This window comes from Dipodomys ordii, unplaced genomic scaffold (assembly GCF_000151885.1).
Source record: "Dipodomys ordii isolate 6190 unplaced genomic scaffold, Dord_2.0 Scaffold199, whole genome shotgun sequence".
NCBI lineage: Eukaryota > Metazoa > Chordata > Mammalia > Rodentia > Heteromyidae > Dipodomys > Dipodomys ordii.
In genome coordinates this window covers 1,801,469-1,816,591 of record NW_012267415.1, presented here as the reverse complement: position 1 = coordinate 1,816,591, position 15,123 = coordinate 1,801,469, and positions in this window count along the sequence as shown.

The window sequence follows — 15,123 nt, the reverse complement described above, 5'->3', positions numbered from 1 at the left end:
TTAGAAGGAAAAGAAATGAAAAACAAAGTAGAACGTCTTCACAGTAGGTTATATTATGTAGAAGATCGAATCTCTGGGATTGAAGACAACCTAGATATTAGAGAAAGAACACACAACTATTAAAGACAAATCCAAGAAATATGATAGAGCTATTCAATATCTAGAAGACACTATCAGACAGACTAATTTGAATGTAATGGGGTAGAGGATGGCCTAGAGACAGAAGTTAATGGTGTAGGAAATTTATTGAGCAGGATCCTAGCAGAGAACTTCTCAAACATGTAAAAAGATAGGAATATTCAAATACAAGATGCCTTTAGAACCCCAAATAGACAAGACCAGAAAAGGACATCCCACTGTTACATTGTAATCCATACAGAAACAATTCAGACCAAAGAAAGGATCCTTAAAACTGTCAAGGAGAAAAGATCAATCACCTATAAAGGAAACCAATCAGAAAAACATCAGATTTCTCAACAGAGACAATGAAAGCAAGAAGACCAGGAATGATATATGCTATGCCTTATAGACAAACAACTATCAACCAAGAATACTTCACCCAGCAAAACTCTCCTTCATAACAGAAGGTCAAATAAAAATCTTCCACAGCAAAGAAAAATTGAAACAATATATCTCCACCAACCATTCATAAAAAGATACTTAAAGTTGTTCTACACATAGAAAACCAACAAGAGCATAAAGGCCAAGAAACAGCAACCAAACAGAGAATCCATGAACCATAGGAAGAAACTAGTTGGCCCAGCCCCCCAAAAGGAGGATAACATGGCTAAAACTACCAAACACCTCTCAGTCCTAACTCTCAATATTAATGGATTTAACTGTCCAATTAAGTGACAGATTGTCTAGTTGGATCAAAATGCAAGATCCTTCTGTCAGCTGCCTTCAAGAGATACACTTTTCCAACAAAAACAAACATATTCTGAAAGTAAAAGGATGGAATGAAAGCTACCAAGCAAACAACCCCCATAAACAAGTGGGAGTTGCAATCCTAATATCAGATAAAATAGACTTCAAATTAAAATTAGTGGGAAAAATAAATAAGGTCATTACATACTAATTAAGGGATGTCTCCTACAGTAGGATATTACAATTCTAAATATTCACCAAACAATAGAGCACACAAATGTATCCAAGAAACACTGTCTTCCCTAAAATCACATATTGATCCAAAGACATTAATTGTTGGGGACTTCAACAGACCACTATTCCCGCTGGGTATGTCAACCTGACAAAAACTCAACAGAGAAACTGCAGAACTAAACAACTGCATAGATCAACTAGACTTACCAGACATCTACTGAATATTTCATCCAGCAGCATCTGAATACATGTTCTTCTTAGCAGCACATGGAAAATTCTTCAAAATAGATGACATTTTGAGTCACAAAGCATATTTGTCTAAATTCAGAAACATTGAAATTAAGTCCTGCATTCTCTCAGACTACAGGAAATAAAAATAGAATTCAACACCAAAAGCCATGAAAGGAAATCCTGTAAGAAATGGAGACCATATAACACACTGTCGAACCACCAGTGGGTCATGGAACAGATTAGAAAGAAAATTCAAATGTTCATGATATTCAACTAAAATGAACACACAAATTACCAGCTCATCTGGGACACAGCAACAGCAGTACTCAGAGGCAAGTTTATAGCTATGAGTTCCTACATCAACAAATTGCAGAGGTCTGAAAACAACAATTTAATAAGACACCTAAAATTCCTTGTAAGAGAGCAGCAAGCTAAACCCCAATCCAGTATATGGAAAAAATAATTAAAATTAAATCAGAATTAAATGAATTAGAGTCCAAAAAATATAGAAAGAATCAACAAAACAAAGGGTTGGTTCTTGGAAAAAATTAATAAGGTTGACAGACCCTTAGTAAATCTTATCAGAAAAAAAAGAGAACACACCCAAATAAACAAAATCAGAGGTGAGAATGCAAACATCACTACAGAAAAAAAAAAAAAACAAGATTCAGAATATAATAAGGGGATACTTCTCAAACCTTTATGCTAATAATTTTGAGAATATGAAATGGATGAATTTCTAGCAAATATTGACAAACTAACCCAACACGATTTAAACCAATTTAAAAGACCCATATCAAATATCGAAATAGAAACAACAATAAGAGACCTCCTACCCAAGAAAAGCCCAGGACTGGATAGATTTACAGCTGAATTCTACAAGGCCTTCAAAGCAGAACTCACACCAATCCTCCTCCAATTCTTCAATGAAATTTACTACTAAACTCTTTCTCTGAAGCCATCTTAAGCCTCATCCCTAAACCAGGCAGGAACCCATCAAAGAAAAAACTATAGACCCATTTCTTTGATGAACATCAACGCAAAACTTCTCAACAAAATTTTGGCCAATCTTCTTCAACAACTCATCAAAAAAATCTTACAAAACTATCAAACAGGATTCATTTCAGGGATGCAAAGCTGGTTCAATATATACAAATCAATTAATATAATTCATCACATCAACAAGAGCAAGGATAAAAACCACATGATTATCTCAATAGATGCAGAAAAAGCATTTGACAAGATCCAACACCCTTTTATGATGAAAGCTCTGGAAAAATTAGGAATCCATAGAATATTCTTCAATATAATAAAGGCTGTGTATGAGAAACCATCAGTCAGCATTATACCTAATGTTGAACAGTTAAAGCCATTTCGTCTAAATTCAGGGATGAGAAAGATGTGTGTTCTCTCCATTTCTCTTCAACTTAGTATTACAATGCCTCGCTAGGGCAATAAGACAAGATGCAAACATAATTTAGATCCTGATTGGGAAAGATGAAGCAAAATTCTCCCTCTTTGCAGAAGACATGATCATGTATTTAAAGGACCCCATGGACTCCATTCCCAAGTTACCTGAGCTGATCAGAAACTATGGCAAAGGAGCAGGGTATAAAATTAACCCTCAAAAAATCAATGGCTTTCCTGTATGCCAATAATGAGAAGAGTACGGCTGAAATCAGGAAAGCAACTCCATTTGTAATAGCCCCAGAAAAAAATAAAATACCTAGGAACTAAAGAAGTGAAGGATCTCTATGGTGAAAAATTTAAAAACCTGAAAAGGGAAATTAAGGCAAAACTAAGGAAGTAGAAATAAAACCTCCCATGCTGCTGGATTGGGAGGATTAACATCTTGAAAATGGCAATTCTGCCAAAGGCTATCTAGAAATCCAATGTCATACCTATCAATATCCCAACCTCAGTTTTCAAGGAAATAGAAGCAGCAATCCAAATTTCATATGGATCAATAAAAGACCCCGAATAGCAAAACCAATTCTTTTTTTCTATTGTGAAAATACTGTACAGAGGGGTTACAATTACATGGGCAAGACAGTAAGTACATTTCTTATCAAGCATTGTACCTCCTCCTTTGTTTACCCTTCCCATCCCTTCCCAGCCTCCAGCAAAACCAATTCTTAGAAGAGCTAACAGAGCTGGAGGAATAACAATTCCAAGTTTCAAACTCTACTACGAAGCCATAGTAATCAAAACAGCTTGGTACTGGCAGAAGAACAGACCTGAGGACAAATGGAATGGAATTGAAAACCCTGAAATGAACCACAGACCTATAGCCACCTAATCTTTGACAAGGGAGCTAAAAAAATAGAGTGGAAGAAAGACAGCCTTTTCAGTAAATGATGCTGGCAAAATTGGTTAAACATCTGTAGAAAACTAAAGCTAGATCCATATTTATCACCCTGCACCAGAATCAACTCCAAATGGGTCAAAGAACTCTAAATAAAAACAGACACCCTGAAAACATTACAGGAAAGAATAGGAGAAACTCTGAGGCTCCTTGGCACAGGCTGTAATCTTCTTAATAAAGAACCAGAAACACAACAAATCAAAGAAAGGTTGGACAAATGGGATCATGAAACTGCAGAGCTGCTGCATGGCAAAGGACATAGCAAAATCAATGGAAAGCCATGGACTAGGAGAAGATCTTCACTAATAAAATGGATAAGGGTCTCATATCTAAAATATACTTAGAACTCAAAAAAATTAAATCTTCCAACAACAAATCATCAAAGACACAACTGCCCAGTTAATAAGTGGGCTAAAGACTTAAAGAGAAACTTCTCTGAAGAGGAAATAAGTATGGCCAATAAGCACAAGAAGAAATGCTCAACTTCTCTAGCCATAAAAGAAATGCAAATCAAAACAACATTGAGATTCTACCTCACTCCAGTTAGAATGGTTATAATCAAGAACTCTAATAACAACAGATGCTGGAGGGGCTGTGGAGAGAAGGGAATCCTACTGCATTGTTGGTGGGAGCATAAACTTGTTAAACCACTTTGGAAAGCAGTATGGAGGTTCCTCAAAAGACTCCACATAGAGCTCCCCTATGACCCAGCAATCCCACTTTTAGGCATTTACCCAAAGGATCACAAACACAGCCAAACACAGCCATACTAAAGCTACCAGCACAACTATGTTTATTGCAGCATTATTCACCATAGCTAAGATATGGAACCAACCCAGATGCTTATCAGTAGATGAATGGATCAAGAAAATGGAATTGTATGCCTCCATCAGAAAGAATGACATTACCCCATGTTAGGAAATGTAAAGACTTAGAAAAAATTATACTAAGTGAGGTAAGTCAGGCCCAAAGAAACATAGGTTCCATGGTTTCCCTTATTTGCAATAACTAGTACATGTCTAGGACAAGCAAATAAGGTCAAAAGTTATATACATATGACCATATAAAATGATGTTAAGCAAAATGAACACCAAGACAGGGACACAAGTTATTTTTTTTGTTTTTTTCTTGCTATTGTTTTTAACATACTTATAATACACTATGTGATTCTCTTTTTTTCTTTTGCATGTTCTTCCCTCACGGTATAACCCCTGTTTTCACCATATCTGATTCTGGTGTCCTGCATCTTGTATATACATTTTTCCCATTTGGAGAGGGAAAGGGATATAACAAAATGCTTAAATAAGGATACAGATTGACCCATTATAACAAAGAGATATAGAAGATACTATGTTGAAAACTAACTTCACATTTTTTGGGGGTGGAGGGAGGAATTAGGGAAGTGGGGAAAGAAGGGATGGTAGGGCAAAACAAAGGAGGAGGTAATAGTTTTTGATAGGAAATATACTCATTACCCTACTTGTGTAACTGAAACCCCTCTGTATAGTATTTTTTACAATAATATATATATATATATATGGAAAAAAATTAAAACTAGAATCCTCTCTAGCAAAATAAACAATACGGACATCAGAATTTCAGGAATAGATAGATTAGATATATGAGAAAAAAGAAAATACAGGGAAAAATAAACAACCAAAAATCCTTGAAAAGAATTTATAAGAGCTTCAGGAAACAAACTAATTTCATAATCATGGGAGTAATGAGAGGGGAAAAGATGTTAACCAGAGGCATCGGAAAAATATCCATATGTAACAGAAGCTTCCCAAATTGTGAAAAAGAAAAGCCCATGCAGGTAAAGAACACCAAACAGACCAGACCAAAATAGAACATCTCCATAACACATTATAGTAAAACAAGAACAGAAAACCAAGAAAGATACTAAAGCAAGAAAAAAAGATGGATCACTTATATGAAAAACCTATTACAATAACAAATTTCTTAACAACAAAAAAAGCATTTAAAAAAGCTTGAAATGCTGTATTTCAAACAGCAAAAGAAAGAAAAAAAGAGAGTTCTCAATTTTGTTCTATTCTTTCTTGCAATTATATGCAATGTGTGGAACTAAAAAAAAAAAGTTTTTCCCCCAAAACAGGATAAAAAAAATGAGAATAGTACATTAACCATAGTTCCTCTGGCACAAAACCATAATACACTTAAGTCTACATATTTATACAAAAAAGAGGAGATTGCTTGTAGAATTGTTTCTTTTTTTCTTTTGGAGGTCCAGCAGTCCTACAATCTACTATCTGTTAGGTGGAGACAGAAAACCCAGAGACATAATTCAACTCAATTCAAAGGCCTGAGAATCTGAAGAGGACACTGTGCCATTCCTGGAGTAGAAAGCCACAGGAGAGTGAGACTTTGAAATCTGAACCAAAGAGAAGGTTGGTGTTAAGACAGAATCTTTCTTCTTCCTTTGTTTTTTTCCTATCTACAACTCAAAAATGCCTCTCTATTATGATGCACTTAGGATATTTCCTGCTATAATAGCGTCCCATGATGAAACATCTTGGTATACTTTCATAATGAATATATTCCCTTTTTGAAGATCAGAGTCAATTGTATACATAAGCAATTCTCTATTAGTGGGAAAAAATTACTCAAATAAAAAAGCATAATCCATAAAACAATTTAAAGAAACTAACTGTGACAGGTAGTTTGTGGTACTCTTGGAATATGAGCCAAATAAAAGCTTTGTGTAGGGATGGATTGTCTTAATTTAAGAATTGATCTAAAGAAGTTTGGTCCTTGGATTAAAGCAGTGTTTTCCCTTTTACAATGTTGGGTAAACACTGAGAATTTAGACTCCACAGTTTTTGTTTTCTATTTGAGTGCCCACAGTGTCATTATGTCAAGTCAAGCAAGGTAATACACGATTGAATAGCCTGCAATTTTCTTTTGCATCCATCACATTACAGACATGACTACTTGAGGCTACACCCTAGTCACCTTAATCAGACAGAGGTACATCCCTGGTCCCTGATATCAACTCATTCATAAATCTTCTCTTTGAATGTGAACTGTAAACTTCAGCTTCCTGTTCCTTTAACAACCATAAGTTGATTATTTTTTTATTAAAGTTGGTTCTATTAATAATAAATGTTATGTTGAAAACACAATTTTAGAGAAACCTTACTTCAGGAATTAAACTTGTTCTGCCTTTGAGTAATTAATCATTTTGGGGGAGAGGAAAGGAAATCTAGCCTCTAATATATAGACAGACTTATTTTTTTTTTACACAAGAGAATGTTTTCTCTGCTCCCCCCGCCAACTCCCTGCAAGAAGCATTAAAAGGCTAGAATCATTCACAACAATAAATTCTGTGTGTGCAATCATAAGAAAAGTTAGAAAATTCTGGTGTCTCTAAGTGGCAGAGTAAATTTCTACAATGGGACAAAAATGTTATCAAGAGCAAAGTTGGCCTGACCTAGTCTGATCAGACAGAGGTGATTTACAGGTGAAGTTTTGTTTGAGGTACTGGCACTCTAAACTTCTCACAATAAAATAGACACGTGTTGAAGTAGGCCCTAAGAGGAGACTTGAGCCGGCACAGCTTCTTTCCAGGCTTTGCCTTTGTTTTAGGGATTTTAGAAAAAAACCTTTAAACAAGGTTAACTCGACCTTGTCTCCAACCAGTCCAGTTCCTGGAATGGAAAGAATGCCTCTAGGTCCTCTTCCCCTTAACAACCTAACCCACCTTGATTGTCCAGTTAAGGACTGGCCAATAAAACAGGTTGTAATCTGGCTCAAACTGGCAACAAGCTCATGGTAAACTCCACTAAACTCCTCCGTTGTGCATGCTTACTGTAAACTCTGCCTTTTGCACGTACTTACGTAAGCCCTGCCTTACCTGCTGAATTTGTGAGTCATTTAAACCAAAAGTGATAGGCTGGTTTAAACAGCCATTATGTGACAAACTGTAACCTCATTGGCCGCCTGCATGTGGTCTGGTATGACTGTGCAATTTTTTGTGTATGTGACAATCTCATTGGTCACCTACGTGACTAGGCTTGACATCATGAATTTTGCCTTTAAAACCAAAGTACATGGGCTGCTCGGGGTCACAGTATCAGCTCCTGAGCCTATGCTGTGGCCCTGACCAGTCAGTGTAGGAACCTTCTCAATAAAGTTGCTTCTCTTAACAACTTTGTTGTGGTGGGCTCTGTCACTCCCGACGACTATGTGGGCTTGCCTGCCTGCGTAGGGGTCTTTCTACAACACTGTTTATTTAAGTAACATGAAATTTTATACTTATGTAGATACATGTCTAGAAATCATAAAATTCACACTTAAAGATTTTTACAAATAAAGATCTTCCTTACTTATGCCCTTAGGTTTTAATATGAGTAGTAGGACATTTATGTAAGTTATGTATATTTACTTGTGGGATATCTGATTATACAAATTATGTATAAAAACTCTTGAAAGCCTTGCACACAATTAATTAGATATTTCAGATTTCAAAGGTAAAAATATTAACCCAGATCCTAAATTTTTCTCAGAATATGCATACATTTTTTCATTGAAAGTATAAAGAAAACACAAAACCTGTAGGCATGATTGGGAACCTTTCTGTCTGCCTTCATCTTGCAAACAAAATCTTTTTGAAATGAAACTCTTACGGGCCTCCTTCTGGGGTGGTAAGAGTAAATCATTAAGAGGTTTGTGGCTTGATGTTGGTTCTGAGCTCTTCTAGATTTTATTCCTTAGCTAGAAGAGCACAAATATGGATTTTCATGAACTGCTTAGGGAGAATAAGAAAGTAGATAAGAAATGACTTAGAGAACTTCTTGCTTTTAAAGAACTGCCATTTTTCTTCACCTAAAGCATTTCAAGTAGTAAGCCCCACCATTTATATACTACTACTATATTATAATGAACAGACCTCCTAATTAACCTTTGCATCATGACCTCTCTTTCCCGCCTTCCTTAAATCTTTTCCCAAGAAGGAATAATGTCTGGTTTAGGTTCTATTCTATAAGCTTTCTATAAGACAAATGTGTGTTTTCAAAAGAACTTGGCATACAAGATGAGTTTCAATGGAAACAATTTGCTACCAAAGCCTTCAGAAAAATTGTAAAATAGGTTACATTCCTGTCAGATGCCCTTTGCCCACCATTCCTTTCTGGATTTACATGTAATACTTTTAAACTCTCATCTCTTTTCCTCTTGCTCTGACTTTTGACACTGCTTTCTCTGTTGAATAGTCTACATATTTATCTGTGCAGTAAAACTGCTTATCCGTCCCTCATTTCAGAAATGGATATCATGGAAGAAGAAAATAATTTTAATTCATTCATATGAAAGAATGACTGCCTGATAGGCTCAACTTCCCCTATAATTATTTTTATTTTAAAACAAGGGGATTATTAACCCAAATTGCACTCATTAGAGAAGCAGCTGGCATACAGGACTAGTCTTTCATCTAAGCACTGTCTGCATTATGAAGGTGACCCTACCACCCATTTTAATTGACTCACTTTTGTCATCTACGAAAAGACCAGTTGGAATTAGAAAATTGTTATAACTTTTACAAAACATCAATACATGTGACTCTTTATAAGAGGAAATAGATAACTGAGTAGGAGACATCATTATCTCTTTTGTACTGTCTAGAACACATTTATTAATAATCTGGTAATCTTGTTTTACAAATTTCTTTTCCCCGAAAAGATAATACTCAAAAACTAATATGAGAAAAAAATAACTTCAACAATATATTTTTCCAAGCAAGTTTCTTCTGCTTGGGAATTAACTTCCCTCAAGGAATTTTTCAGTTTTTGCCACATTGAGAATGGATGAAGAAAGATTTATGTGAGGGGCTGACATTTGATCATTATGTTCATTTCTACTGTAAGGCTAACTCAAGCACAGCCAGAACCATTTGACAGGTATGAAAGATGAGCAGCTGCAGAAATACAGCCCTCTGCAAGAAGTTCCATGCTGGTAATATAAAAGGTATCGGTCTTCATGGCAAACTTGGAACTTGCACTATAATCTATGATTTTCATTTGAAATTTGACTTGCCACTGTGTCCTAAGTAAACAAGGGCAGTAATTAAGGTTGAAAGACCTTCTTCAAACAAAGTAAGCTGCATTTATGAAAAGGTAAAAACTGCTTTCTCAATTTTAATTGGCTACATTTCCCATCCATCTACTGTCTGTGATGAAAGGTTAGCAAATGAGAGAAAGCTGCAGTACCTTCTGGTTATTGCTCAGGAAATTGCTGTAGCACTTAGTTTTAAATGCAATTCAAAGTGGAAAGCTATTAATAAAAAGGCTTGTGACATGAAAAGTTTATTTTACAGTGGTATATTGCAATTTGGGGTGATGCTGAGATTTCAGTGTGGGATGTTAAGACTATCTGCAGAACAGGAAATGACCTACATTACAGAAAACTTGAACAACCTGACATCAGTTAATAAGTGGGGATAACATGGGAATGGTGTTTCTATAAAGCATTGTATCTACCTCAGGATGCTCACGACTAGCTGGGGGAAAAAGTTTTTAAGATATTATTTTCATCATCATGGGTAGACTCTAGGCATATGACATTTCAATTTAAGGCAGAAATAGGTAAAAATCTTACTACAGAGTGAATGTATTTTTGACCAAATACTTAAAAAGTTTGGAACCACAAAACTTCATGTCTAAAATAGAACAATTGAAACTTAACTTGGCAAAGGTTTCCAGTACATATTTCAGATTCTTCAATCAAATTCTGAAAGTATCCAGTGGCATAACTTTATGCAATATATTTTAATGCTAAGCTTTCAAGCAATTTCCTAAGATGTCATTTGCATTCAGGAAACATTAGTACAGCCAAAATCTTAGTCCAGTTCTTGTTACAGTCAATATCCTGATCTAGTTCTCTGTTGAACAAGATCTAAGATTATCCACCCATTTCAACATGTAAAATAGAAGACATTTATGTTAGATGATGGATACTTGATACCTACAAGAGGGTATATATGGAGAAAAACAAGACAAAATAAAACAGAAAAACAGAAACATTCTAGTTTTGTGTAAAAAATAATTTCTTTGGTTTGGACTTATGGCTTCCTTTGTGACAAACTATACTTCAGAATGTTCCACTATCTTGAAAACGAAATTACATAGGTAAAAGTGGAGAGAATCATTTTATTTATATGTACTCAATAGAACACAATAAAAATAATCTGAACTTTACAGGAAATTTGTTCATTGCTGTGGGTATAGCAGTAGGCACTGCCTTTCTTGTTGACAGGAAAGTCTGTTACCATTTCTTTCTCAGGAGACTCATCTACATGCTGCCTTCTCTCATCAAGCTGTGATTTTTCTCCTGGGCCTCAGTACGCTCCCAGAATTCTACTTACTGTCAAGACTTTGAATGTAACTAAACATAGACAAAAGAGAAATGTCCAGAGGAAATTCAGTCTCCTCTTCTTTGCTCACCTGATTTGGCTATGTTTTAGGAATTTAGTTCACTGTAACTGTTGTCAGTAAGGGAAGATTTAAAGGAAATACAATCATCTACTTATCTAAGTACAAACAATTACTTTCCTAAATTCAAAATATAGGTAGGCATTGCTATTGCATAATTATTTTAATCCTATTGTTGGCACAGTAAAGGCTCTGCACTCTGTCTTCCTTCCTGTACTTAGATGTGCTAACACTTTGGACTTCCCTTTATTAGCCATCAAATCACAAGTCTTCTGTTTAAAGAACAGAGATCCATAGCACCTCTCATGTTTGCTTTACTAATTACCACTAAGACATGTAAGTTCCACTGTTAAATATTGATACAGTTACAATAACCCATTCTTTCAAAATTTTACAAATATTCCTCTCTTATTGATCTTCAAAACAACTGAATTTTTATTCTCATTTCAGATATGGAAAGTGAAATGCAGTGAGGAAATAAGAGTTGCCTACTGTTAGGGATAATGATGTATCAAAGTGATTAGGAGCACAGTGTTCTCAATTGGTTAAAAGAAAAGTATGTTTGTGTTTAAGCACTACCCATCAGAGCTATTTAACACTTCTTTAGAGGATATTAAGTTCATCTGATCCTATATGTTAGCTCAAAATTTTGTGCACATCTTCCTCAGTGCCTGTTATGAGAGAAGTTTCTTGCCAATATATAGTGGTTGCTGGCTCGTTTTTACATAGGCTTCTGAGCACAATTATGGTCTAGTGATTCAAGAGTTTCCAAGGGCTGAACTTCTGAAATGAGTTACCCAGGTCCATTTTGCACATGGCTGCATAAAAATAAATGGAAATAGGAAAGACTGGCGTCCTTTATTTTTTGTTTGGATTCAGATATACAAACGCCTCCAGAATGAGTGCCTTCTCCGTGTCAGACACAGGGTTATGTGTTCTTCGATGTGATTTAAAAAAAAAATCCTTAATTCCATATTGATTTTGGCTGCCTTCACGCTCCCCTTTGACCTACCCTCAGAGCATGCCTATCTTCAGCAACTTTCTCAAAAGCAGGTTTCCTGAAGGTTCAGGTTTACTGATGCTGAATGCTTTATAAATTCAATAAATACAGTTCAGAAGTTTTGATGCTGATCTTTTTATTCTTCTCTTATCTGGCAGGCTGCAGAGACATGAGCACTGTGGCATTAGGGGTAGAGACACCTCTCCTGTCAGTCCCTGCATGGTTGATGATGCAGTCTGAAGTTCAAAGAAAAATAGTCTCAAGTTTTGTCGCTGACACAGATAAAGGAATCTAATGCCTGGGGTTCTTTTTTATTTATTTTTTCATCAGTTTCTCAAGAAAATATTGATCAAATGGATATGAAAACCTGTTTGTAAGTTTAAAAATGCATAATCTCAGTAGTATCTTTAAGGACAACAATAGATTTTATGTAACTTTAAGAATTATGATAGATTGTATGTATGCTTTAAGAAGTACATTTGGAAGGTAAATTGGAAAACACAGGGTCAAAGACATGTAAAGATATGTAAAGATTTATCAAAAGAACAGTACCTGAAGAAGCAATGAAAAAGCTCAAAACAAAATCACTAGAATTTTTAGTTACTGCTAAGAGTTAAGTAAACGTTTAAATGATTTTAAAGTTACTAAGAAGCTTAATCAAAAATTGTATTATCAGCTCTGGTAACAAATATTTGAAGGAAGCTCAGCTCAGAGAGAATATGTAAGAGGACTTGGGATATTTGAAAGCATAAAAACACTGAGTGATTGTGGGAAACAGGGGCTTCAAGAAATGGCAAGAATGATAATTTGAGAATGAATAATGTCTAGACCTGAAAAAAATCATAGACATGGAGCAAAATAAGAGTAGTCTACGGACCAAGAGTGGAAATCTGAATAAAGACATTTAAAGAATATAGGGAAGTGACAGGGACTGTAGTTCAGTTGTAATGCCAGACTTAACAAGAGCAGGAGCTTGAGTTTGAGCCCTAGCACCATTAAGAATGGGAAGAAAAAAGAGAAGAGGGAAAATGAAAGAGAGGAGCATTCTGATGGGCGGGAGGAAAACAGAAAATGGTTAGAAAAGGAAGCTGAAAGGGGATTTTCTCCTTTTTTAACGCCAAAAGCTGCCAAATTCAATTAAGGAAAATCATGAGAAAACAGACTGTGGACTTATTTAAACAGGTTTCCCCAGGCAACGTAAAGAGTATTTTATTTAGAGGAATGGTAGGAGAAGCAGATTGCAGACACTAAGGAAAAGATGGAGGACCTGGAAATGGAGGCAGCTCTTAGCGAAGAGAATGCATGGGAGAAACAAGGAACAGGAAAGTAATTTTAAATCTGGACAGCAAAAAGGGGAGGACTACGTATTGCTATGAAATAAAATACAAGTTTACTGACAATAAAATATAAAACAATTTGTAACTATCAAAGCAACTGATTACATTTTCACTTTATATTTTCTGTAAAGATGAATTCTATAGAATCTTAGTTTATAAAAGAAATCCCACAGTGTGGAAGAAAAGTGAGTCCCAAGTACAAATCTTTGGCTTGCAAGTTTTGAGCAAAAAAGCTCAATAGCTATGTACATATGACCACATAAGATGATGCTAAGTGAAATGAACCTCAAGATATGGACACAAGAGGTTTTTCTTTGTCATTGTTCTTAATGTACTATGTGATTTTTTTGCTTCTTTTGTATGTTCTTCCCCCTATGATATATCCCCTATTGTCACTGTATTTGATTTTGGTACTCTGCATCTTGCATAAACATTTACCTAATTTGGGGAGGGGAAGGGGAATAACAAAATGCCGAAACAAGGACACAGAATGTCCCATTGCAACAATGGATCATCAAGACACTATGTTGGAAATGAACTTTACAACTTCTGATTGGGGGTGGGAAGAGATAGTAGGAGAAAAACAACAGAGGGGTAACAATGTTTGACAAGAAATGTTCTCATTAACATACATGTAACGGTAATCCCCCTGTACGGCATCTTTAGAATACTTTTTTAAGAGTCAATTTAAAGATATTCAGGATAGGAAAGAAATGAGAATTAAAGTGAAAGCATTATAAATACTATGCTCTGTCTTTGGAAAAACTAGTAAATATGAAAATCCTGATCACATGATATCAATGTATAGCTATCAAAATATGGCAAAATCTTTGTAATAAGCTAAAATATAATTTTGTATCATCCTATTATAGTTATCTATCTAATTTATTATTGTATATTGATTATATATACCTTATAAATAGAACCCTTGCATTTCTTGCTTTTGTTTTGTGGAAATAGACTATGAGCTTAGGGCTTGCTTTGCATTTTCAAGGTAGATGCTTTACTTCTAAAGCTATACCTCCAATGCTTTATGGTGTGATTATTTTTTAGATAGTTATCCTTCAGATAGAGTTTCCATTTTTTGCCGTGAAAATTGATCCTCCTGAACCTGCCATCAAGCTGAATCTTCTTAACCCCATACTCTCAAGTACATCATGACTTCATTTCCTTACACAAGAGCATTTTTACAAATTTATGCTTTATCAGTCCATTCTTTTCAGTTCTCATAGATACAAAAATAATATGCCTGTAATCATGCTTTTCACTCTTTGACATATGTTTTGTAAAATGTGTGCATTTTAATTGGATAATTAAAACAAAAATGTATATATTCAACTATCACTCAGTCAGCACATAGAAATTTTTCATTACTCCTGAAGTTTCATTATACCTTGTTTCCACCCATATTTTTGTATGAATCACTAGTTCATTTCACCTCCTCACCTTCTGTGATTTTTTTTTAATCCACTCTTCTATTTGATGATGAGAAATCTATATGATGAGAATTTAATGTTCAGGACTATATAGAAAAGAGTTGCTATAAATATCATTGCTAAAATTTTTGTATAAACATATGGTTTCAGTTTTCTCAAGCAACTATCTATAAGAGCTTTGCTTTAGGGAAAGTATATTTGACCATAT